The sequence below is a fragment of the Ovis aries genome, chromosome 2 (genome assembly GCF_016772045.2).
Source record: "Ovis aries strain OAR_USU_Benz2616 breed Rambouillet chromosome 2, ARS-UI_Ramb_v3.0, whole genome shotgun sequence".
Taxonomy (NCBI): domain Eukaryota; kingdom Metazoa; phylum Chordata; class Mammalia; order Artiodactyla; family Bovidae; genus Ovis; species Ovis aries.
In genome coordinates, this window is record NC_056055.1 from 180,566,676 (window position 1) to 180,592,357 (window position 25,682).

Genomic DNA, 25,682 nt, shown 5'->3' on the forward strand with positions numbered 1-25,682 from the left:
AGAATTTGCCTGCAGTGAGGAGCTGCAGGAGATGAGGGTTTGATCCCTAGGCAATTTTGATAACAGAGGACAGAAGAGTGGAAAGCTCACCATGATTTGACTTAATGACAGGTATGAAAGTCGAAGTCTTAGTTGCACAGTCATGTCCAACTCTTTGTGACCCCATGAACTGTAGCCTGTCAGGCCTCTTTGTCCATGGGATTTCCCAGGCAAGAACACTGGAGTGGGTTGCCATTTCCTTCTCCAGGGGATATTCCTGACCCAGGGATCAAACCTGAGTTTTCCACATTGCTTGCAGATTCTGTACTCTCTGAGCCACAAGGGAGGCCCTAGTTAATGACAGGTATGGAAAACAATTCATATAAATTAAAAGGCCATAACCTAGGCAACCACCAAGTATTTGATTTAGCCAAATCTGTATCATAATGTCCTTTGGCCCAGGATGGTGACTTCTTTTTTTTCCCCTTCATGCTATTTTTCATTTGACCATTTCTCTCCTCATAGCCACCAGAGAATGCTTTTTGACCATTAAGAAATATATTAGTTAGTGGTTTCAAACTATGTCTATGCCTCTTTGAATGAGGATTTGTACAAAATGTACTTAAATGTATTGGCTGAAATGAATTTTATTTTACAGATAAAAATAGTATAATAGTTAAAATGATATAATAATACATAATACAATAAATATAATTTACTAATAAATATGCATAACACAGAATGTTATTAATTATATTATTAATATTATTGACATCATTATAATAATATAATAAATATAAAAATGCAAAAGAATATTAGAGTCTGGTAGACTACTTAGAGAATCTGTCTTATCATTATTTTGAAACCCCAAATTATTATTTTGTGTTGTCTGTCATCTTTTAAGATTGAAGTATTTTTGTGTGTTGGATATTTACTGTTATAGAGACAGTGACAACTTAAAGTAAGAATTTAAATGCTTATAATGATAAGTAAATCAAAAAACCTTTTGACATTAAAAAGAATTTTGTGATATTTATTTTTGTGTACATTAATATGAGAACTGAAAATAAACACCTGACATTTCTATTAATATATAAATGACTGTAGTATATATACATACATACATGATACAGCGCCCTTTTAAAGTTACTTCTACAATTGCTATAATTAAGCCATAGTCTTAGCAAAATATTTTCCAAGATGAAAGGAATATAAAAATGTTTCTGGCATTAAAAAATTGCAATAAAGAAGTTAGAAATCAAAGCCAAAATAAATAGCTTACATAGTGAAAACAGTGCTTTGTCTGTGGTAAATTATTTGGCTAGGATAATGTAAAATATTTTTTAATTCTTGAAAGTAATTATTGTGAATGCTGCATAAAATGATAGGGTAAGAGAAAATGCATTTTGTTTAAAAGCTGAAGATATGAATAGAAACATATTGCACAGTAGAGTATCTTAAAATTTTATAACAATTCTGAATAAATATTAATGGTAATAAAATAAAAATAAATTATGTCCATATATATATATAGTTTTCTCCAGTCTGTATTCCAAGGCTATGTCTATCTTTACCATTGCTTTCAGATTTATTTTGCAGAATTGTAAGCATTCTGTGAGACAACAGAATAGTTGTCATCGTAATACGTGATAGGTTTTCTCTTCTAAAAGTCTGTCACAAAAGGAATGGATTCTTATGCCCTCCTTATAAGTTTCCTAGGGAGACTGACAATGAAATCACTGTATTAATTAATTGAATATTAGATCGAAAACTTTATGAACTAGTTCAGATAAAGTTATAAGTTTTTAAATTTAATTTTGCATTGATGTACTTCTTATTAGAAAAACATAGTCATAGTAACTCTTGGATAAGCCTTGAAACAGTTAATGGATCTTTCCAAGTACTTGTCAGCAAAGAAAAATGGAGACACTGAAGTGAGCTAAATGCAGTTGATGAGCAAGTAAAAGGACCTATAGAAGGAAAAAAATGTTAATGCCATAAGGTAAACACTGCATGGAAAATTAATAGGATGAAAACTGAAAAGAGGTGATTGATACTACTGCAAAACAGCCAATGGTATCTGACTTTGAGTTCTTTAGTAGAGTGAAAGGATATGAAATCAGATTGCAGGAGTATATGGAAATAAGGAGAAACTAAGGGAAGTGTAGTTTGTCCTTTCAAGAAGGTTCTTGATGAAGGAAGAAGGGAGTAGTATTTGAGGAAAAAGCATAGTCCTTATAAAGTCTGTATGCAAAGACAACAAACCAAAGTACTGTTTGGTTGTTACCCTTGTTACCCTATTCTAACTAATGGGGCTTTGCAGCCTCCTTCTATGCCTCACCATTTAGTTCAGGTTCTTCCCAAGAAGGGTATTATGTGGCAAATTATTGTGAATAGCATGTCTTGCTTATTCCAGTTCAGGGGATTGTAATGATGTTCTGTACCATTGACTGCAACAAAGGTAACAAAGATGTAAACATGCCTTCCCCAAAGGTTTGGATGCCTGCTGAATGGGTGATGCCATTTCCACGAGGAGAAATTTCGGTATAATCCCACTGAAGTCAGTATTTAGATTTGCCTTGTACTTCCAGGCTCTGACAGATTTCTGTAAAACAGCCCTTAGTTTTTATATGCTCTTTTATGCTTGAATGCAATTCCCTCTCTCTAGGACTCAGGTATGAGTCCCACAGGAGAAGGGCTGGCAGATGTGTGAAATGCCAGACCATGAGGTGTGGTCCATCATTCCTGCAGTCAGATGTGACTCATGGTTTTGAACTACACTTGTGTACTTTCACCCTTTTCTCCTTTATGATTAGATTTTTCACTAGGGGCTTTTCTGACTCCACTTGCAGACTTCTCCTTTGTGGGTCAATCCACTTGTCCATCATGAATATGCAGGAATGAATGAATTAGCGTGTATACAAATTAGGCTGCTAACTGGGGTGGGCTGCTGTGTTAGTTATTACAGAGCGAATGGTGAAGTGGGTGGAGTTGAAGTTGTTACTCTTGTTTGACAGTGAATAAGGGTGGGGAGGAGAAGGGGAAGGGAGCAAAGTCCTAATGATAATGAAAAGAGCAGTACTACCATAATGAATATTTAAAGAGGAAGCACATATACAACCTTCTTTGTGTGAAAGCAAATGTGTAGATAATATGGTGAATATTAATATCTTAAGTACAAGAGTACAAATCATACTTCTGTTCCTGCACTATGATCTGAGAGGATGAAAAGAAATATTAGATATATGTTTCAATTGGCTAGAAGACCCAGTAGAAAATCATGATGATGGTCTGGGTGACACTGGGAGTGGGAGACTTTAAAATAGGTACATAAATGACTTTTGCTATACATGAATATTATAAAAGACATAATTTAAAAGTAGAAATTCTTACAAATCAGTTTGAAATTTTGGTAATATGTTAATATTTTATTGAGAATTGATCAATAATTTTTGATGGCTTTATATGCTAGGGATTAAACCTAGTAGCTTTTCAACATTTAATATATAAAATGGGCTTCACTTGTGGCTCAGAGGATAGAGAATCTATCTGCAATGCAGGAGACCCAAATTCCATCCCTGGGTTGGGAAGATCCTTTGGAGAAGGGAGTGGATAAAATATCACAAATAGATGAATCTGATAACTTGTCTTTCCTGTTTAATGAATGTCTTAATACAAAATACACTATGAGAAATATTAAGAGTTGTAAAAAGTAAATTATTAAGGAAGTTCAAGTAGATTATGTCTATATGAAATGATTGGAGAATGTCTTATAAAAGATGACATTTTACCTGGACCTTAATAATAGGTAGGACTTAGAAATACAAGGGGAAATATGGTGCATTCCAAGTAGAGGAAGCTGCATAGACAAAATGAGAGAAGTCAGTGAGCAGTGAGCACAGGAAGTGGCTTAATTTAAAAATTTTCATTTTATACTAGAGTATAGAGTTACAATATTTTGTTAGTTTCAGATATACAGCAAAGTGATTCTGTTATACATTTACATATTCCTCTTTTTTTCAATTTATTTTCCCATTTAGGTTATTGCATAATATTGAATAAAGTTCCCTGCACTATACAGTAAGTCCATGTTGGTTAACTATTTTAAATATAGTAGTGTGTATATGTCAATTTCAAACTACTGATTTATCCCTCACCACCACCTTTCCCCTTCAGAAAGCATAAGTTTGTTTTTGACATTTGTGAATCTGTTTTGTAAATAAATTATTTTTGTACCATTTTTTTATGTCCAGCATATAAGTGATATCATATAATATTTGTTTTTCTCTGACCGACTTCATTTAGTATGATCACCTAATAGGTCAAGTAGTTTATGAGAAATGAGATTGAAAGTGTAATTAGAGGATAAATCATTACATACAATATTAAGAAATTTGAGTTGTTTCTTAGAGTATCTTAAGCCGAGTTGTTACATGATCTGGTTTGGAACTATAGAAATAAGTTCCTGAAAATATCAAGACTTTTGAGTTATATATATTTTAAAGCAACTTCTATAGAAGAAGGATATTTCAAGTCTGTGCACAAACCATCAAAGAAAAAGAAACTTTGCTTTTCTTTCTTAAAGAGCTAGTGGAAGTGAAAAAGGTGAACCTGGTTCCAAGAGAGGAACAATGAATCTCTGGGGTTAAGAATGCTGCTGTGGTTAATGAATAGCTTCATAATAAAGATCAAACAAAAAGTCCTTACTGTTTGTGCAGGGGTAAAGAATCCACCTGCCAAGTCAGGAGACACGAGAGACACAGGTTTGATTCCTGCATTGGGAAGATCTTCTGGGGTGGGAAATGGCAACCAACTCTAGTATTTTTGCCTAGAAAATTTCATAGACAGGGGAGCCCTTCACCTAGAGTCGGACACAACCGAGCAACTGAACATGCATGCATAATTATCTTGTATTTATTTTTATAATGAGTTACCAGACAGTAAAGAAGTCTGTACAGTAACTGATCAAATACTGAAGACACAGAAATATGATGCTTTTAGCTATTGAATTTACTATTTAAGTATTCCCCTAAGGTACTAAGTTTTTTGCTGCTTCTTACTCACTGGCTTCTCAGTTACTTATGTTAAAATATATTTCATGACCCAGATCTTTTCTTATTTACCTTTCTGGCAAGGTCTGAATGTATAGGCAAGAGCCCTTTCTTCATTCTTTTGTAAAATACATATGCAGGGAGAGACTACAATGTGATAGATCCCATACCCCAAATCAGTGAATCTACTGCACACCAACTAATGACGCAGCCTCTCTATTGCGCATTTACCCAGGCACAGATCTTCCTCTTTAGTTCTAGAGGTTAAGATTGAAAGTTTGTGTAAGGAGAGAACGTCACTGATGAACACACTGGACCATGTAAAAGATAAAAACAGAAGAATCTAGAAGAAAGGGAGAAGAATGGACCAGAGATGTGTGGGTGATGAATGTAGGGAAACAGGAGTCAGAGGATGAATATGGAAAATTATGAGGCCATGGGATATGGCAATGATAGCTTCAGCTCACAGGACATTTAATTACACACTCTATTTTGGTTCTTAAAGAAGCTTCCCAGAAGAAATTACTGTTGCTATGAAAGTCAACCTAATAACAGCTTATATTCAAAATTGTGTTTGTATACATAGTTACTCAGTTCAGTTCAATCGCTCAGTCATGTCCGACTCTTTGCGACCCCATGGATTGCTGCACGCCAGGCTTCCCTGTCCATCACCAATTCCTGGAGCTTGTGGAAACTCATGTCCATCAAGTCGGTGATGCCCATCCCCATCCTCTGTCATCCTCTTCTCCTCCTGCCTTCAGTTTTTCTGAGCATCAGGATCTTTTCCAGTGAGTCAGTTCTTCATATCAGGTGGCCAAAGTATTGGAACTTCAGCTTCTTCATCAGTCCTTCCAATGAATATTCATGACTGATTTCCTTTAGAATGGACTGGTTGGATCTCCTTGTAGTCCAAGGGACTCTCAAGAGTCTTCTCCAACACCACAGTTCAAAAGCAATTCTTTGGTGTTCAGTTTTCTTTATAGTCCAACTCTCACATTCATACACGACTACTGGGAAAACCATAGCTTTGACCAGATGGACCTTTGTTGGCAAAGTGATGTCTCTGCTTTTCAATATGCTGTCTAGGTTGGTCGTAGCTTTTCATAGACAGTTAATGGCAACTAGCAAAAATCTTCACTTCTGACAAAGTGCTATGTGTTCCCACACTGATCTAGCAAAGTCTTCTTTTATAACTGACTTTTAGAATTACATTAATGAATAGTAATAACTTACTGGAGCTTCCCAGGTGGCTCAGTGGTAAAGAATACACCTGCCAGTGCAAGAGACTCAAGAAACATGGGTTCATTCCCTGGGTTGGAAAGATCCCCTGAAGAAGGAAATAGTTTGACTTTCATCCTGTCCTTCCCCTGGTTACCCGGCTGCTGCTGCTAAGTTGCTTCAGTGGTGTCCGACTCTGTGCGACCCCATAGACCGCAGCCCACCAGGCTCCCCCATCCCTGGGATTCTCCAGGCAAGAACACTGGAGTGGGTTGCCATTTCCTTCTTCAATGCATGAAAGTGAAAAGTGAAAGTGAAGTCACTCAGTCGTGTCCGACTCATAGTGACCCCATGGACTGCAGCCCACCAGGCTCCTCCATCCATGGGATTTTCCAGGCAAGAGGACTGGAGTGGGGTGCCATTGCCTTCTCTGCCTGATTACCCTAGTAGAAAGTAATACTTCTTCTATTACACTCAGGTGTGTTTATGTCTAACCCTTACCTTTTTTTTTTTTTTAAATTGAAGTATAGTTGATTTGGAGAAGGAAATAGCAACCCACTCCAGTACTCTTGCCTCGAAAATCCCATGGACAGAGGAGCCTGGTGGGCTATAGTCCATGGGACGGCAGAGTTGGACACGACTTAGTGACTAAACAACAACAACAATAACTATTTCAAGCATAGTTTCTGTGGGGAAGTATGTATTGAATGTCAGTGAAATGCCAACATCAGTATGTCCAAGTTGTAACTTTCTTGTATGCTACTGGGGCATGTTCCACAAACTGGGGTTGCCATCTCAGATGTAGGGAGGAGAATGAAAATAAGAGAGAGTCAGCAAGGATCTGGTCCATGAAAGTGTTTCATGACTTTTTCTCCTACTGAAGTTATTGTAAGGAGGACAGAAATAATAGCAACAGCAGCATCTACCCAGGGCAAGTTTGTGTACTACGGGAATCAAAGTACTTGTATCCACTCCTTTATCTTGCTTAGAATCCACAACAATTTGAAACACTTTTCTCCCGTTTCCAACAGCTTCACTAAGAAAAGCTCCACAGCTTTCTCTAAGAAGAGTTTTGAGAAGTAGGTGTGATTGGCCCAATTTTATTAATGATGGTTTTAAGGCATATTGAGATTGAGGCTGTCTCTGCTAAACCAAACACCTCTCTTCCCTAAACACAGTTCCTGGCATGTACACACATGTCTCACTCTTCTGCCACCTTTCTAGCTGCCTCCAATGTCTCTATCTATAAATTCAGTCACTAGGGAAGAGTGAGCCTAATAAAATCTTATTAGAAAGCTTTCACTTGAACCCCCAGCCCCAAAATATTAGCACTACATCTCTTTAACAAATATCCATGGCGGCTAATTGAAGTGCAAACATAGAAGAAAAAAAAAAAAAGAGAGAAATGGGAGAGTGATGTCTACCAAATGGCAGCATAAGTACTTCTAGTGTGCACTGCCATTCTCCCTCAAACAAGAAAATACCTTCACAGGAGCTAAGGATTGCAAGTGAGGGATTGTAGCACATGGGTGAAGCATTTTTGTTCAGTTTGCTGTCATGTCTGACTGTTTGTGACCCCATGCACTGAAGCATACCAGCCTTCCCTGTACTTCACTATCTCCCCGAGTTTCTCAAACTAAAGACCTTATGTATGACCTGAAACCATGAAACTGCTAGAAGAAAACAAGGGGAAATTTTTGACATTGTTATTGACTGTAATTTTCTGGATATGACACCACAAGCCCAAGGAACAGAAGCAAAAGTCAACAAGTGGGACTATACCCAAGTGTCCATTGAGTCACTGATGTTATCTAACCATATCATCCTCTGTCGTCCCCTTCTCCTCTTGCCATCAATCTTTTCCAGCATCAGGGTCTTTTCCAGTGAGTTGACTCTTTGCATCTGGTGATCAAAGCTTCAGCATCGGGTCCTTCCAATTAACATTCAGGGTTGAATTCCTTTAGGATTGACTGTTTTGATCTCCTTGCTGTTCAAGGGACTTTTACCAGTCTTCTCCAGCACTATAATTTGAAAGCACGAGTGAAGCATAGAAAGAACAAAAGGTGCATAAGAAGGGTAGGAAAGATTGATTTGCCTTGCTCCCATCACTTCTCCCCCAAGCCTGAGCAACCCAACCACAAAGACAGGTGTTGGCTAATTGTTATGGCCCTAGTCAGCTCCCATGGCATCAGCAATCAGTGGATTCCTGCTAATGCAGGCTTCTGGCACATCTGAGTGGCAGCTAGCTGCCACAGCCCCAGGGTGCTCCTGGGGACACAGGCTCCCAATTTACCCTCAGGAACTCGGGCTCCCCTCCATGCCAACTACTACAGACCTAGGCTTTCAACCCATCTCAGCACCAAGCTAGGTCCCATAGACCCAGCATTTCGACCCAACCCAATAAGAGGCTAGCCCTCATGATTTCTATAAAGCAGATTGAATCCTACAGACACACCCTTCTGGCCCGCTGCATTGCCAGGCCAGTCTCCAGACTGAAATTGGAACCCTGTCTCACACCATTCACAAAATTTAGCTTTAGATGAATTAAAGACCTTATGTATGACCTGAAACCGTGAAACAACTGGAAGGAAGCAAGGGGAAAAAAAGCTTCTTAACATTATTCTTGACTGTAATTATCTGGATATGACACCACAAGTCCAAGCAACAGAAGCAAAAGTAAAAAAGTGGGACTGTATTCAAACTGAAAATCTTCTGCACAAAAATAGGAACATTGAGCAAAATGAAAAGGCAGGTTGTAGAACGAGAGAATGTATTTGCAAATCATATATTTAATGAGGGAATAGTATCAAAACTTACATAAGTAACTCCAATGACCCAATGGTAAACAAACAGATAATGCAGTTTCTAAACAATGGACAGAGGACTTGAATGGATTTGAATTTTCCCTCTCTAAAAAAATAACAAAGCATACAGATAGTGAACAAGTGCATAAAGAAATGCTCAACATCGCTAATCATCAGGAGAATGAAAATCAAAACTACAATGAGATACCACTTCCCACCTGGCTATTATTAAACAAAGGAGAGATAGCAAGTATTGGTGAGGATGTAGAGAAAAGGGAACCATTGTGCACTGTTGGTGGGAATGTAAATAGTACAGCCACTATGGAAAACAGGATGGAGGTTCTTCAAAAAGTTAAATATAGAACTACCATATGATGCAGTAATCCTACTTTTGAGTTTATGTTTGAAAAAAAAAAATCACTGTCTTGAAGGATATCTTTATCCACATGTTCATTGTAGTATTATCTGTGATAGCCAAGACATGGAAATAACCAAAATGTACATTTATGGTTAAAAGGATAAAGAAATGTAGAAGTATATATATGGGTGTGGGTGTGTGTGTTTACATGCAATGGAACATTATTCTGCCATAAAAAGGAAAAGCTTTTCGACAACATGGATTGACCTTGAGAGAGTTGATCTAGGTGAAATAAATCTACACAGAAAGACAAGTGCTTTATGTTTTCACTTATATGTGCAGTCTAATAACTGGGACTCATATAGCTGAAGAGCAGAGTAGTGGGACTGGAGAGTAGATGTAATGAGGAAACACTGGACAAAGAGCACGAACTTACAGTTATAAATAAGTTCTGGGGATCTAGTCTCTATAGCATAGTAACTATAATTAACCATTTTAATTATATATTTAGCATTTGTTAAGAGAGTATATCTTAAATTGGCAACCCACTCCACTATTGTTGCCTGGAGAATCCCATGGACAAAGGAGCCTGGTGGGCTACAGTCCATGGGGTTATAAAGAGTTGGATACGCCTGAGCAGCTTCACTTTCTTTCTTTCTATAGTTCCTTTTGGAGAAGGAAATGGCAACCCACTCTAGTGTTCTTGCCTGGAGAATCCCATGGACAGAAGGGCCTGGTGGGGCTGCAGTCTGTGGGGTTGCAAAGAGTCAAACACGACTAAGCAACTAACACACACACACACACACACACACACACACACACACACATATCTTAAATATTACCACCACAAAAAGAAATAATAATTATGTCATATCACATAAGAGTTCATTAACTGACTGGGGTAATAATCTCATAGTTTATATGAGTATAAAGTCAGTGTTGTACACCTTTAATTTATATATGCTATATGTCAATAATAAATATCCCAGTAAAGCTGGGGGAAAAAATATTTGAGGAATTAATGGCTGAATAATTCCCAACAGTTAGACAAAATAGAAATACATGAGTTTGTACTGAGAGAAAGAAAGGAAGGAGGGAGGGAAAGAAGGAGGAGAAAAAAGGGAGGGATGGAAGAAAATGAGAAAGAAAAAAGAAAAGAAAGGGAAAGGAAGGGAGAAAAGAAAGAAAAAAGGAAAGAAAGTTTTTCTTTACTGTAGAAGGCAAAATACTGTAAGTACAAGGAATGATATTTTTCAAAAACCTAGGGCTCAGACTGTTAGGAGAAAGCTTAATGAGGAATGGTTATTTACATAATCTCAAAGTATCTCCTTACAAAATACTTAATTACAAAGAAAACAAGGCAAACTTTACAGAGGATAAATCTGATGATAGACATCACTATAATCAAGTGATTAATGTTAACATCACCATAATTAGGATAAATGATATAGTCTGCCTTTTGACATAATGCACCAAGACTGATATAGCATCATGCACGTGGCATTCCTACCAAATATGTTTAATGTGAATCTAAACATGAAGAAATATTACCTGAATGTAGATTGAGAGCATTTCACAAAATAGCCAACCTGTGCTCTTCAAAAATGTCAAGGTCAAGAAAGAAAAAGAAAGATTGTGAGACTGTTTCAGAAATGAAAATGAAAAAGACAAAGGAGATATTACTAAGTTCTAAGCAAAATATAAAATTGCATCTTAAACAGGAAAAAATGACATGGTTGTTATTGGGAAATAGAGGAAATCTGAATTTTTACTGTGGATTAGGTGATAATTTATCTTTGACACATTTTCTGAATTTTACAAATATATTGTGGATTTTACTTGTACTTCAGAAATATATTTAGAGATGAACAATGACGATGGTGAAAAATATTTACTAGGAAATGGGATAGCCTGTGAAAATAATCTATGAAGATTTACATATTTTAAGTCAAGTTGTTTTTAATATCATTGTTTATTGAATATATATGCATACACATATATAAGTACACACACATATACATGTATACACACATATATGTATGTATATGTGTGTATATACATATGTATATGTATGTATATATCTATGTTTGTATATGCATGCATATATGTATATATGTATGTGTGTAAATATGTATATGTATGTATGTGTGAATATATACATACATTGAATGTATATATTGAATATATATACACACATATATATGTATATGTGTGTGTGTGTATGTATGTCTGTATGTATGTATATAGGCTTCCCTGCAGTTCAGGAGACTCAGGAGACACAGGTTTGCTCCTTGAGTCAGGAAGATCCCGTGGAGAAAGAAATAGGAGCTCACTGCAGTATTCTTGTCTGGGAAATCCCAAGGACAAAGGAGCCTGACAGGCTACAATACGTGGGATCACAAAAGAGTTGGACATGACAGCACGCAAGCATGCATATACATGCATATATATGTATGTATGTATATGTGTGTGTGTACACATATATATGTATATATACGTGTGTGTGTGTGTGTATATATATATACACACATATATAGCCCATGCAGAACTCATGTGAAGTAGTGAGGGGTCATAAATATAATAGAAATAGTTCTTACATTTGAGGTAATCACAAAGTGATGGACAAGTATATATTAGTAATATGTTAGAAGCTGTTTCTAAAGAATTAGAATTGAGAACATGGGAAAAGAATAGCTTTTTTTTTAAATTTTATTTTTTTAAGAACAGCTTTTGAAAAAGTTTTAGATAGATTGTCTTTGGGTAGTCCCATCCTCCCAATATCAGTAAGGAAGCCTATATGGAAAATTGGCATAAGATGATACACATTCTTGACCATATCTAAAAAAGAAATACCCATGCCTGTGAACTTTGTGTCGTATCACAAAATAATGATACCCTAAAGCAGACTCCAACAGAATTTCCTCAGACAGACCACATCACCCTATAGATGAAAGAATTAATATGTCTTAAGAAAAGCAACTTTCCATTTGATTCAGAATTATTATTTTTTTAAATATACTTAGACTAACAGATACTGTGGTCTGAATTTTGCTTATAATACTAATTTGTTCAGTAAAAGATTGATTAAAATATGTAGCATTTGGACATAATGGGTAACAGTTACAGAAAATTTATTTTCCTCCCTGCAAAAGTCACTCCTCTCAATTATCTTAAGTAATTCCAATGAAGGACTTTTATTTAAATTATTTGGATAATTGCATCTGATCAAACTTGACCCCTCATGGGCTGTTGACCTATAGGCCCTGAGGATTATATCTGAAATAATTGTCAAGGTTATTGCTTAGTATAATGCTTGTTTAACTCAGAGATACATATGCCTCACTGTTAACTGTGTTCTAAACACTTCTCATCTGATTGATTGTGATTTATTGAGAGCACCCTGTTTTCTCTGTGTGTTTACTTCAGTTCACATAACCTAAAAGGGTATGTGTGTGCAGAGAGTTGGTGGCGGGGGCAGGGGGTCAGACTCTGTTGGATTTATGCTAACTGAGTTGTTGATCTTATACTTAATAAAGATTTTATTTTAAATTTGATCCAAAGAATAAAAAGTTCAGGTTTTTCTTTATGGACTTGAGTGAAGTTTGCCTAAATTCTTTAAAACTGTTAACATCTCTAATTTACTTTTTGGATGGGTTTAATGCTTCTCTTTCCCAATTGCATTCCTTGAAATGAAAAATATCTCTTCTAACCCTCGAGCCATAGGGAGTTTGCCAAAGACAAAGATTTTAATTTCTGACCTATGATTTCAACCTTCTTTTCATCATAATATAGGTAAAAGTAATATGAATTCAATATATCTCAATATAGCATTGTTATCTGTAAAGAGTGAAAAACTAAAGTAGAAACCCCATCATTTCAAACAGGTGTTTTCTCCTAATTTACATAAAATTACATAATTTTTTTCTAAGTTATATTGATCAGTTCCTATATGTGCACATATTTGCTTTAATGGTATAACTTGTGCTTTACATAAACCTCTACATGAGGTTTAAAATTATTTAATAGGATATTTTTAAGATAAGATCATCAATGGAATGATTTTAAAGTATGTGAACTACCATGTGTGAAATAGATAGCTAGTGGGAAGCTGCTGTACAGCACAGGGAACTCAGCCCGGTGCTCTGTGACAACCTAGAGAGGCGGAATGGGGTGGGGTGGGAGGGAGGTCCAAGAGGGAGGGGATTATATGTATGCATATAGCTGATTCCCTTCAATGTACAGCAGAGACCAACACAACATTGTAAAGCAATTATACTCAACAAAAATGAAATATAAAGTTATAGAGAGCTCTAGAAGAATTTTCTGTTCAGAGAAGGCAAAATGTGAAAAGAGTGAGAACCACATGGGATTTCTGTTGAAACTGAAAAATATGTAGCCTGACTTTTCTTTTTCTCTCTATTCTTATTATTATTTTGAATTCTTAAGTGGAAGTAGCTGTCATTAAAATTTGGGCCTGTTTCTTTTTAAAAAGTAAATTTGATTTATTGGTGCCAGAAACATCAATAAAACAAAAATACAGTTGACCTTTCTATACAACATGGCTTTGAACTTATACATGGATTTTTTTCAACAAATATATAGTCCATGATCTGAGATTCATTGAATCTGCAGATGCAGAACCACTCATGTAGAGGGCCAACTGTAAAGTTATATATGGATTTAAAACTGTACTGGTGAATCAAGGCCCCAATCTCCACGTTACTCAAGGGTCAATAGTACTTTCAAATTAATTTTATTATTGTCATGGTATACTGAAATAAGATTTATCCTAGTTTATGTATCTGAAATTACTGTATTATGCAAAAGGATTAGAAACGAGAAATATAAGCAAGTCGACAGTGAAAATGCTGTCAGTAGCTTATATTATTTGAATACTCACTGGCTGCCAGCTGCATGCATTTTTATCTCAATTTTTATGGCAACCCACTGATGGCAAAATCATTCAGAGTTGAAATAACTGATTTGAAAACAAGAGAATAAAGACAAGAACTTAGGAATAAATCAAATTTTAAAAATCTTTAAACTTCAAAATTCAGTTTGGCAAATTAAATCTTCATAATATTTAACTAAATTAATGATATAATTAAATTAAATATAGAATGTTAATAATAAACATGTACTCAGCATTTTAAATAAGAAACATAAATTTCATTCTACAGAGAGAATATCTACTTTTACCCATGTACATCACCACTGAAGTTTATGATCAACTACATTTATCAGAACATAACAAATAACAGTAGTTTAAGTAAAGTTGATCCTTACTTCTCTCTCTTATAAAGAAAATCTAGAGGTTGGCATTCCCAGGCAGGTATAGGCAGCAGTTATTTCATGCACCTTGCTTATCTTATTTCCTGCACTTAACCCTTATCTCCAACTTGCTGCTGGAATTTCAATCACCATGCCTGCGCTCCAGTTAGCAGAGAGAGGAAAGACTACAAAGGCAGTGTGCTTCAACTATACCTTTTAAAGAGCCTACTCAGAACCATCCTCATAAAACTTTTGCTTACTGTTCACTGGTCAAAGATTTTATCATATGACCACACTTAGTCACAAGAGATTCTAGGAAATACTGATATATCGTCTATACCTGGACATATTGCTGCTCTAAGAATAATTCTTTTTTCATTTTTTTAACATGTTAAACATATACAGTTTATTTAATGTAAAATATATTTCAGTAAAGATGTTTAGAAGGAAAAAGCAGGAGAATACATCAAGCAGATATTAACAAGAGCAATAATGAAAAGATTACTTCTGGTTGTATTACATGAAACAAAACAGATTCAAAGGCAAAAGTCATCATTAGTGATAAAAGTTAACTGTGTAATGATAAAAGTTCAATGCCTACCAGACATTGTAAGTCTAAGAATATAAACTTGCAAATATGTATTGTTAGATATAAAGATATAAAGTTATACACACAGATAACATCAGAATATCTTTTAGTGCAAATTCCAAGGGATATTGAGAAATTCCTCACTACTGTGGAAATTTTCAATCTCTCTCAGTTACTGGCATGTTAAATATACATAAAATTAATGACGAATAATGAAATTAATATGGTTGACAAGTATTCTGGCCTGGAGAATTCCATGGACTGTATAGTTTATAGGGTCACGAACTGTTGGACACGATATAGAGACTTTCACTTCACTTTCAAGGATTGCTTATTTGTTTACTTTTTATCATTCCTGAGTCAAGAAACTTGGAGATCATATGAATGTACTTGCTTTTCAGTTAAGGGGCAGGTGTTCAACTTAAGAAAGGTTGCTGCTGCTGCTAAGTCACTTCAGTCATGTCCGACTCTGTGGGACCCATAGAGAGCAGCCCACGGGCTCCCCCGTCCCTGGGATTCTCCAGGCAAGAACACTGGAGTGAGTTGCCATTTCCTTCTCCAATGCATGAAAGTGAAAAGTGAAAGTGAAGTCGCTCAGTCGTGTCCAACTCTTAGCAACCCCATAGACGGAAACCTACCAGGCTCCTCTGCCCATGGGATTTTCCAGGCAAGAGTACTGGAGTGGGCTGCCATTGCCTTCTCCATAAGAAAGGTTCAGTTCATTTCAGTTCAGTCACTCAGTCGTGTCCGACACTTTGCAACCCCATGAATCGCAGCACGCCAGGCCTCCCTGTCCATCACCAACTCCTGGAGTTCACTCAGACTCATGTCCATCAAGTCAGTAATGCCATCTAGCCATCTCATCCTCTGTCGTCCCCTTCTCCTCTTGCCCCAATCCCTCCCAGCATCAGGGTCTTTTCCAATGAGTTAACTGTTCACCAACACTTTGCATGAGGTGGCCAAAGTACTGGAGTTTCAGCTTTAGCATCATTCCTTCCAAAGAAGACCCAGGGCTGATCTCCTTCAAATGGACTGGTTGGATCTCCCTGCAGTCCAAGGGTCTCTCAAGAGTCTTCTCCAACACCACAGTTCAAAAGCATCAATTCTTCAGTGCTCAGCCTTCTTCACGGTTCAACTCTCACATCCATACATGACCACTGGGAAAACCATAGCCTTGACGAGATGGACCTTAGTCGGCAAAGTAATATCTCTGCTTTTGAATATGCTATCTAGGTTGGTCATAATTTTTCTTCTAAGGAGTAAGCGTCTTTTAATTTCATGGCTGCAGTCACCATCTGCAGTGACTTTGGAGCCCCAAAAAATACAATCTGACACTGTTTCCACTGTTTCCCCATCTATTTACCATGAAGTGATGGGAACAGAGGCCATGATCTTCATTTTCTGAATGTTGAGCTTTAACCTAACTTTTTCACTCTCCACTTTCACTTTCCTCCAGAGCCCTTTTAGTTCCTCTTCACTTTCGGCCATAAGGGTGGTGTCATCTGCATATCTGAGGTTATTGATATTTCTCCCGGCAATCTTGATTCCAGCTTGTGCCTCTTCCAGCCCAGCGTTTCTCATGATGTACTCTGCATATAAATTAAATAAGCAGGGTGACAATATACAGCCTTGACTTACTCCTTTTCCTATTTCCTGTTTGGAACCAGTCTGTTGTTCCATGTCCAGTTCTAACTGTTGCTTCCTGACCTGCATACACATTTCTCAAGAGGCAGGTCAGGTGGTCTGGTATTCCCATCTCTTTCAGAATTTTCCACAGTTGATTGTGATCCACACAGTCAAAGGCTTTGGCATAGTCAATAAAGCAGAAATAGATGTTTTTCTGGAACTCTCTTGCGTTTTCCATGATCCAGTGAATGTGGCAATTTGATCTTTGGTTTCTCTGCCTTTTCTAAAACCAGCTTGAACATCAGGAAGTTCATGGTTCATGTGTTGCTGAAGCCTGGCTTGGAGAATTTTGAGCATGACTTTACTAGCATGTGAGATGAGTGCAATTGTGCGGTAGTTTGAGCATTCTTTGGCATTGCCCTTCTTTGGGATTGGAATGAAAACTGACCTTTTCCTGTCCTGGATGAAGTAAACCAATGTGTTCTAAATGATTCCATAAATCCAACATACCGGCCTGGAAAAAAAGAGTATGTTTTTCTCAAAATCTCAGTAACAACTGCTATTGGCTCCTTGAGTGTAAGGTACTCTTATTCAAGAATGTTTCATAGTTTATAGAACTGTGCCTCAAATGTCTGTACTTATTCGTAATACTGAGTGTTTACTGAGTCAAAAGGGATAGATATATGATTTTTAAAGCTATTTTGTACAGCTGTTATTTAGAAGTTTAAATTTTCTTAGTGTATTCTTCATAATTTGCCTAAATTGTAAATGTTCTTTTGAGAAGTAAAGCTAAAATTTGGGAAATGGAAATACTTTTAAAATCAGAGCCTCTCTTCGAGTTCTCTAGCTCATTAAATTAGAAATTAAAAGTAGAGGAAACTGACAAGGGAATTGGGGCATACTCTGGAATTACTTTCAAAAGCTAAACATGAAAGTAAAACTGTGTCAAAACCATAATTAGTATTTGCCCTTGAATTGTCCTTGTTAACAGAAGTGGAACAGTGGAAAACACTGCATAGAAGCATTGGCTGGAAATAGTGCATTTCATAGCCAATAAATCTCAACCACTTTAGCAGAATATAATTAAGAGGAGGGTTTATAATCTCTTTTGCTTAAAAAAAAAAAAAGCAGAGCACATCTTTTTTTACATTTCTAAATTCTCCCATGGAATCAGCTGAACCTGTGTCTTTCAAGATTTCATTGCTATCTACAGTTAAAAGCTGTATTGGAATTTTTAAACTACTCTAGATAGCCCAATTTTATTGAGTATAAAAGGCAGCAGATCATACTTTTATTTTGGTGGGTCATCTCTACTTTGGCTATTTCCAGTGGGAACCATAGGAGAATTAAAGGAAACCTCTGGTGAACAAGTAGGGCTGAGTGGATCAAGAGTTAAGAGATTTGCCTTGGAATCATGGTGAATTCTCATTCAGCCTTGAGAATTTGCAAATTGGATAACTTTTCTGTCCCAACACTTTCTATAATCCAGTTTATCTTTTGACTTTTTTTCTTGTTGAATGAAAATACATTTTTATTTTGTGTATTGAGTGCACATCTTGCAAAGGACTAGGCAGGGAGTTTATTTGTATGAATGCCAACATTTTGTGTCTGTTCTAAAATCATCAACAAATGTTTAAATGTTTGGAAAGTAGGTAATTCTCTTGTACTACAGTTCAGTTCAGTCACTCAGTGGTGTCCGACTCTTTGTGACCTCATGAATAATCGCAGCATGCCAGGCCTCCCTGTCCATCACCAACTCCCGGAGTTCACTCAAACCCATGTCCATCGAGTAGTGATGCCATCCAGCCATCTCATTCTCTGTCATCCGCTTCTCCTCCTGCCCCCAATCCCTCCCAGCATCAGGGTCTTTTCCAATGAGTCAACTCTTTGCATGAGGTGGCCAAAGTACTGGAGTTTCAGCTTTAGCATCATTCTTTCCAAAGAAATCCCAGGGTTGATCTCCTTCAGAATGGACTGGTTGGATCTCCTTGCAGTCCAAGGGACTCTCAAGAGTCTTCTCCAACACCACTGTACAAAAGCATCAATTCTTTGGTGCTCAGCTTCCTTCACAGTCCAACTCTCACATCCATACATGACTCCTTGAAAAACCATAGCCTTGACTAGACAGACCTTAGTTGGCAAAGTAATGTCTCTGCTTTTGAATATGCTATCTAGGTTGGTCATAAGTTTCCTTGCAAGGAGTAAGTGTCTTTTAATTTCATGGCTGCAGTCACCATCTGCAGTGACTTTGGAGCCCAAAAAATAAAGTCTGACACTGTTTCCACTGTTTCCCCATCTATTTACCATGAAGTGACGGGACCAGATGCCATTATCTTCGTTTTCTGAATGTTGAGCTTTAAGCTAACTTCTTCACTCTCTTTCACTTTCCTCAAGAGGCTTTTAGTTCCTCTTCACGTTCTGCCTTAAGGGTGGTGTCATCTGCGTATCTGACTTTATTGATGTTTCTCCCAGCAATCTTGATTCCAGCTTGTGTTTCTTCCAGTCCAGCGTTTCTCATGATGTACTCTGCATATAAATTAAAGAAGCAGGGTGACAATATACAGCCTTGACATACTCCTTTTCCTATTTGGAACCAGTCTGTTGTTCCATGTCCAGTTCTAACTGTTGCTTTCTGGCTTGCATGTAGGTTTCTCAAGAGGCAGGTCAGGTGGTCTGGTATTCCCATCTCTTTCAGAATTTTCCACAGTTTATTGTGATCCGCACAGTTAAAGGCTTTGGCTAGTCGATAAAGCAGAAGTAGTTGTCTCTCTGGAACTCTCGTGCTTTTTTGATGATCCAGCGGATGTTGGCAATTTGATCTCTGGTTCCTCTGCCTTTTCTAAAACCAGCTTGAACATCTGGAAGTTCACAGTTCACTTATTGCTGAAGCCTGGGTTGGAGAATTTTGGGCATTACTTTATTAGCATGTGAGATGAGTGCAACTGTGTGGTAGTTTGAGCATTCTTTGGCATTGCCTTTCTTTGGGATTGGAATGAAAACTGACCTTTTCCAGTCCTGTGACCACTGCTGAGTTTTCCAAATTTGCTGGCATATTGAGTGCAGCACTTTCACAGCATCATCTTTCAGGATTTGAAATAGCTCAACTGGAATTTCATCACCTGTACTAGCTTTGTTCATAGTGATGCTTTCTAAGGCCCACTTCACTTCACATTCCAGGATGTTTGGCTCTAGGTGAGTGATCACACCATCATGATTATCTTGGTCATGAAGATCTTTTTTGTACAGTTCTTCTGTGTATTCCTGCCACCTGTTCTTAATATCTTCTGCTTCTGTTAGGTCCATACCATTTCTGTCCTTTATCGAGCCCATCTTTGCATGAAATGTTCCCTTGGTATCCCTAATTTTCTTGAAGAGATCTCTAATTTTTCCCATTCTGTTGTTTCCTCTATTTCTTTTCACTGATCACCGAGAAGGCTTTCTCATCTCTTCTTGCTATTCTTTGGAACTCTGCATTCAGATGCTTATATCTTTCCTTTTCTCCTTTGCTTTTCACTTCTCTTCTTTTAACAGTTATTTGTAAGGCCTCACTGGACAGCCATTTTGCTTTTTTGCATTTTTTTTCCTTGGGGATGGTCTTGATCCCTGTCTCCTGTACAATGTCACGAACCTCCGTCCATAGTTCATCAGGTACTCTATCTATCAGATGTAGTCCCTTAAATCTATTTCTCACTTCCACTGTGTAATCATAAGGGATTTGATTTAGGTCATACCTGAATGGTCTAGTGGCTTTCCCTACTTTCTTCAATTTTAGTCTGAATTTGGCAATAAGGAGTTCATGATCTGAGCCACAGTCAGCTCCCAGTCTTATTTTTTGCTGACCGTACAGAGCTTCTCTATCTTTGGCTGCAGAGAATATAATCAATCTGATTTCGGTTTTGACCATCTGGTGATGTCCATGTGTAGACTCTTCTCTTGTGTTGTTGGAAGAGGATGTTTGCCATGACCAGTGCGTTCTCTTGGCAAAACTCTATTAGCCTTTGCCCTGCTTCATTCCATAATCCAAGGCCAAATTTGCCTGTTACTCCAGGTGTTTCTTGACTTCCTACTTTGGCATTCCAGTCCCCTATAATGAAAAGGACATCTTTTATGGGTGTTAGTTTTAAAAGGTCTTGTAGGTCTTCACAGAACCATTCAACTTCAGCTTCTTTAGCGTTACTGATTGGGGCCTAGACTTGAATTACTGTGATATTGAATGCTTTGCCTTGGAAATGAACAGAGATCATTCTGTCATTTTTGAGATTGCATCCAAGTATTGCATTTTGGACTCTTGTTGATCATGATGGCTACTCCATTTCTTCTAAGGGATTCCTGCTCACAGTAGTAGATATAATGGTCATGTGAGTTAAATTCACCCATTCCAGTCCATTTTAGTTAGCTGATTCCTAGAATGTCGGCGTTCACTCTTGCCATCTCCTGTTTGACCACTTCCAAATTTGCCTTGATTCATGGACCTAACATTCCAGGTTCCTATGCAATATTGCTCTTTACAGCATCGGACCTTGCTTCTATCACCAGTCACATGCACAACTGGGTATTATTTTTGCTTTTGCTCCATCCCTTCATTCTTTCTGGATTTATTTCTCCACTGATCTCCAGTAGCATATTGGGCACCTTATTGACCTGGGGAGTTCCTCTTTCAGTATCCTATCATTTTGCCTTTTCATACTGTTCATGGGGTTCTCAAGGCAAGAATACTGAAATGGTTTGCCATTCCCTACTCCAGTGGACGACATCCTGCAGACCTCTATACCATGACCTGCCCCTCTTGGATGGCCCCACGGGCATGGCTTAGTTTCATTGACTTAGACAAGGCTGTGGTCCTTGTGTGATCAGATTGACTAGTTTTCTGTGATTACGGTTTCAGTGTGTCTGTCCTCTGATACCTTCTCGCAACACCTACTGTCTTACTTGGGTTTCTCTTACCTTAGATGTGGGATATCTCTTCAGGGCTGCTCCAGCAAAGTGCAGCTGCTGCTCCTTACCTTGGATGAGGGGTATCTCCTCACTGCCGCCCATTCTGACCTTGAACGTGGAGTAGCTCCTCTCAGCCCTCCTGTGCCCGCACAGCCACCACTCCTTGGACCACCAGGGATGTCCTCTTGTACTACAGCCAGTGGTTATATAAAGTCTGTCTCATTTCTCTTTTTAACTTTTCCCATATTCTACTCATTATAAGGCATAGGTATTTTACTTATGTCTATATTGTCATGTGTTTTGCAGCATTTAGTTATATTATTGTAACTGTTCAGAGAAAACCCAGACATCCTCCCAGAACATTCTCTCATGAAGTTCTACTTATGTAAGTAGTGGCTATGTTAACTTGACCCCAGACAAACAGTGTCTTGAAGTGTCTTATCATTTTGGGATTTCAGCTATAGCCAATTGACAAAGGATTAGGGATGACCTGGCCAGCAGCCTGCAGAACTAACACTTGGGGAAATCGTCAGGAGAGCTTAAGTGCTTAAGTGCTGAAGCTGAATGAAATAAAACTGTCTTATTGAAACATGGATCTGAAAATGCTGAGCAGTAAGGTAGAAACCAGGTGTGAGACAAAGGAACCAAAACAAACAAGTGGGATTGGAGTACAGATTAAGAAACCAGAGCCAGGGTACCTTCATTTTGATGCCTAAATAACATGCATATGTTTTCTCAAATGGAGAAAGTAGATCTCAGGATCCTCAGTTGATTTCAGTCTATTTTGAGGTGGGGGGTTGTAACCTCAGGGGTATAACAGTATTCTCCTCTTTGACCTTTCTTGGAAACTACCCAGAGCAAATCTTAATTTATGAACCACTGTAGTAAGGGAGTAGATCACACTGATGCTCAATAGGGAGAACTCACAGGACTCTTATCGAATTTAGGAAGTGTTCAAAGCCAGGAAGATATAAAGAGTTGATATTTTCCCCTTTATATTGGGAAAATGATGACCTTTTGGTCAGAGTTTCAGAGAAGATTGGTGAAGCTGCATTCTTTATTTTATTTACTTTTTATTTTTAGTTTTAATTGAAGAATAATTACAATATACTTATGGTTTCTGTCATACATTGACATGAATCAGCATGGGCATACCCATGTCCCCTCCCTCATAAACCTCCCTATCACCTCTCGCCCCATACTATCCATCTAGGTTGCCACAGAGCACTGGTTTGGGTTCCCTGCATCATACAGCAAATTCCCACTGATTATCTCTTTTACATATCGTAATGTTTCATCCTACTCTCTCAAGTTTTCCACCCTCTCCCTCACTTACTGTGACTAAAAGTCTGTTCTTTATGTCTGTATCTCCTTTACTGCCCTGAAAATAGGATCATCAGTACCATCTTTCTAGAGGCCATATGGTGAAGTCGCTCCATCGTGTCCGACTCTTTGCGACCCCATGGACTGTAACTTACTAGGCTTCTCCGTCCATAGGATTCTCCAGGCAAGAATACTGGAGTGGATTGCCATTTCCTTCTCCAAGGGATCTTCCCGACCCAGGGATTGAACCCGGGTCTCCCGCATTGCAGGCAGATGCTTTAACCTCTGAGCCACCAGGGAAGCCCCTAGAGGCCATATATATGTGTTAATATATGATAATTGTCTTTCTCTTTCTTACTTAACTTTGTATAATAGGCTTTAGGTTTATCCACCTCATTAGAACTGACTCAAATGCATTCCTTTTTATAGCTGAGTAATATTCCAATGTGTTATGTACAACAATTTCTTTATCCATTCATCTGTCAACAGACATCTAGATTGCTTCCATGTCCTAGCTACTGTAAATAGTGCTGCAGTGAACATTGGGGTATATGTCTTTTTCAGTTATGGTTTCCTGAGGGTATATGCTCAGTAGTGGGATTGCTGGGTCATATGGTAGTTTTCATTGCTAGTTTTTTAAGGAATCTCCATACTTTTCTCCACAGTGGCTATATCAATTTGCATCCCCACCAACAGTGCAAGAGAGTTCCTTTTTCTTCACACCTTCTCCAGCATTTATTGTTTATAGATTTTTTGATGATACTCATTCTGACCAGTATGAGGTGATACTTCAGTTGTACCAGACACTTTGTAACCCCATGAGCTGTAGCCCTTGAGGCTCCTCTGGGATTCTCCAGGCAAGAATCCTGGAGTGGGTTGCCATTTCCTTCTCCAGGGGATATTCCTAACTCAGAGATTGAACCTGTGTCTCCTGCATTGGCAGGTGTATTCTTTATCACTGAGCCACTGGGGAAGCCCCATCCATAATACTAGCCCTATAATAAGTCATATTCTAATATATGGGTCTGGACCTATGTTCTTTGCGCTGTTTTTCTATATTTATGTCTATATCTATAAAGTCACCGTAACTTGTAACACTATTTCCCACCTTGTCTTATTTTCTTTTTGACTCAAATATAATTTGCTAATTTATTGTAATTTGCTCATCCATATGAATATCACAATGATATTTTTCAAATTAAAAAAGAAGTTTCTGAGATTTTGGTAGAAACTTGATCAATCTGGTGATAAATTATACAGCTTTCAATTTATTTAGACTAGGTTTAAAAGAACAGATAAAGCATTATAATCTTATGAAAACTACTGTGCATTGTTTCAAATTTCTTTCTAAATATATGTATATGTATATAGCATATATAAATATACAGATAATTGATATTATTATTTTATTTTAAATTCAGTTATATACTTGTTTCATATTTGTAGAAGTCATTTTGTTTGTGTCTGCACACCCAGGAACTGGTTAGAGACTCTGATAGATTTGAAAATTTCTGCTTTGTGTTTTTCTGAATATAAAAAATTTCATTTATAGATAGTGACAGTTTTATTTCTTACTTTATAATCCCCTTACATTTTGTTTCTTTTGCATCTGCTGTGCTGTGCTTAGTTGTTCAGTTGTGTCCGACTCTTTGCGACCCCATAGACTGTATGTAGCCTACCAGGTTCCTCTGTCCATGAGGATTCTCAAGGCAAGAATATTGGAGTCAGTTGTCACGCCCTCCTCCAAGGGTCTTCCTGACCCAGGAATCGAACCAAGGTCTCCTGCATTGTAGGTGGATTCTTTATCAGCTGAGCTACCAGGGAAGTCCCTTCTTTTGCTTATGTCTTATTATATAGAAGTGTCAATAGCTCTCATTCTTATTTATTTCCTGGTCTTGAAGGAAATGATTTAAGTATTTGCTTTAGGTATGTGATAGAAACCACTTATCATGTTAAAGTTCCAGGACTATTGTATCCAGTGCCCCTGACCCCAGTACAGGTCACTGTTGACTCACGCCTTTGCCGGAGATGACTGACACCCATGGGCAACTCTGGCTCAGTCTCTTGTGGGGTCACTGCTTCTTTTTCCCAGGTCCTGGTGCGCGCAAGGTTTTGTTTGTCCCCTTGAAAACTCTGTTTCTCCAGTCCTGTGGAAGTTCTGTAATCAAATTCCACTGGCTTTCAAAGTCATATTCCCTGGGGGTTCTCAATCCCTTTGCCAGATCCACAGGTTGGGAAATAGGTTGTGGGCCCGAGAACTTTCACAACAGTGCGAGAACATTTTTGGTATAATTGTTCCCTGGTTTGTGGGTTGTCTGCTTGGTGGCTCTGTGGTGGGGCTCATACTCTGTGCCTCCCAGGTCTGCTGCAGCCAGAGCCCCTGTCACCATGGCAGGCCACTGCTGACCTGTGCCTTCGCAGGAAACACTCAAATTTGGAAAACTCAACAGTGGCCACAGGACAGGAAAATGTCAGTTTTTCATTCCAATCCCAAAGAAAGGCAGTGACAAAGAATGTTCAAACTACTG

At 37.9% G+C, this 25,682-nt stretch overlaps 1 protein-coding gene across 2 annotated transcripts in view; it reads left to right on the forward strand.

Moving 5' to 3' along the window:
• DPP10 (dipeptidyl peptidase like 10) overlaps positions 1 to 25,682 on the forward strand; it is a 770,042-nt gene that overhangs the window by 93,904 nt on the left and 650,456 nt on the right. The window lies entirely within an intron of this gene.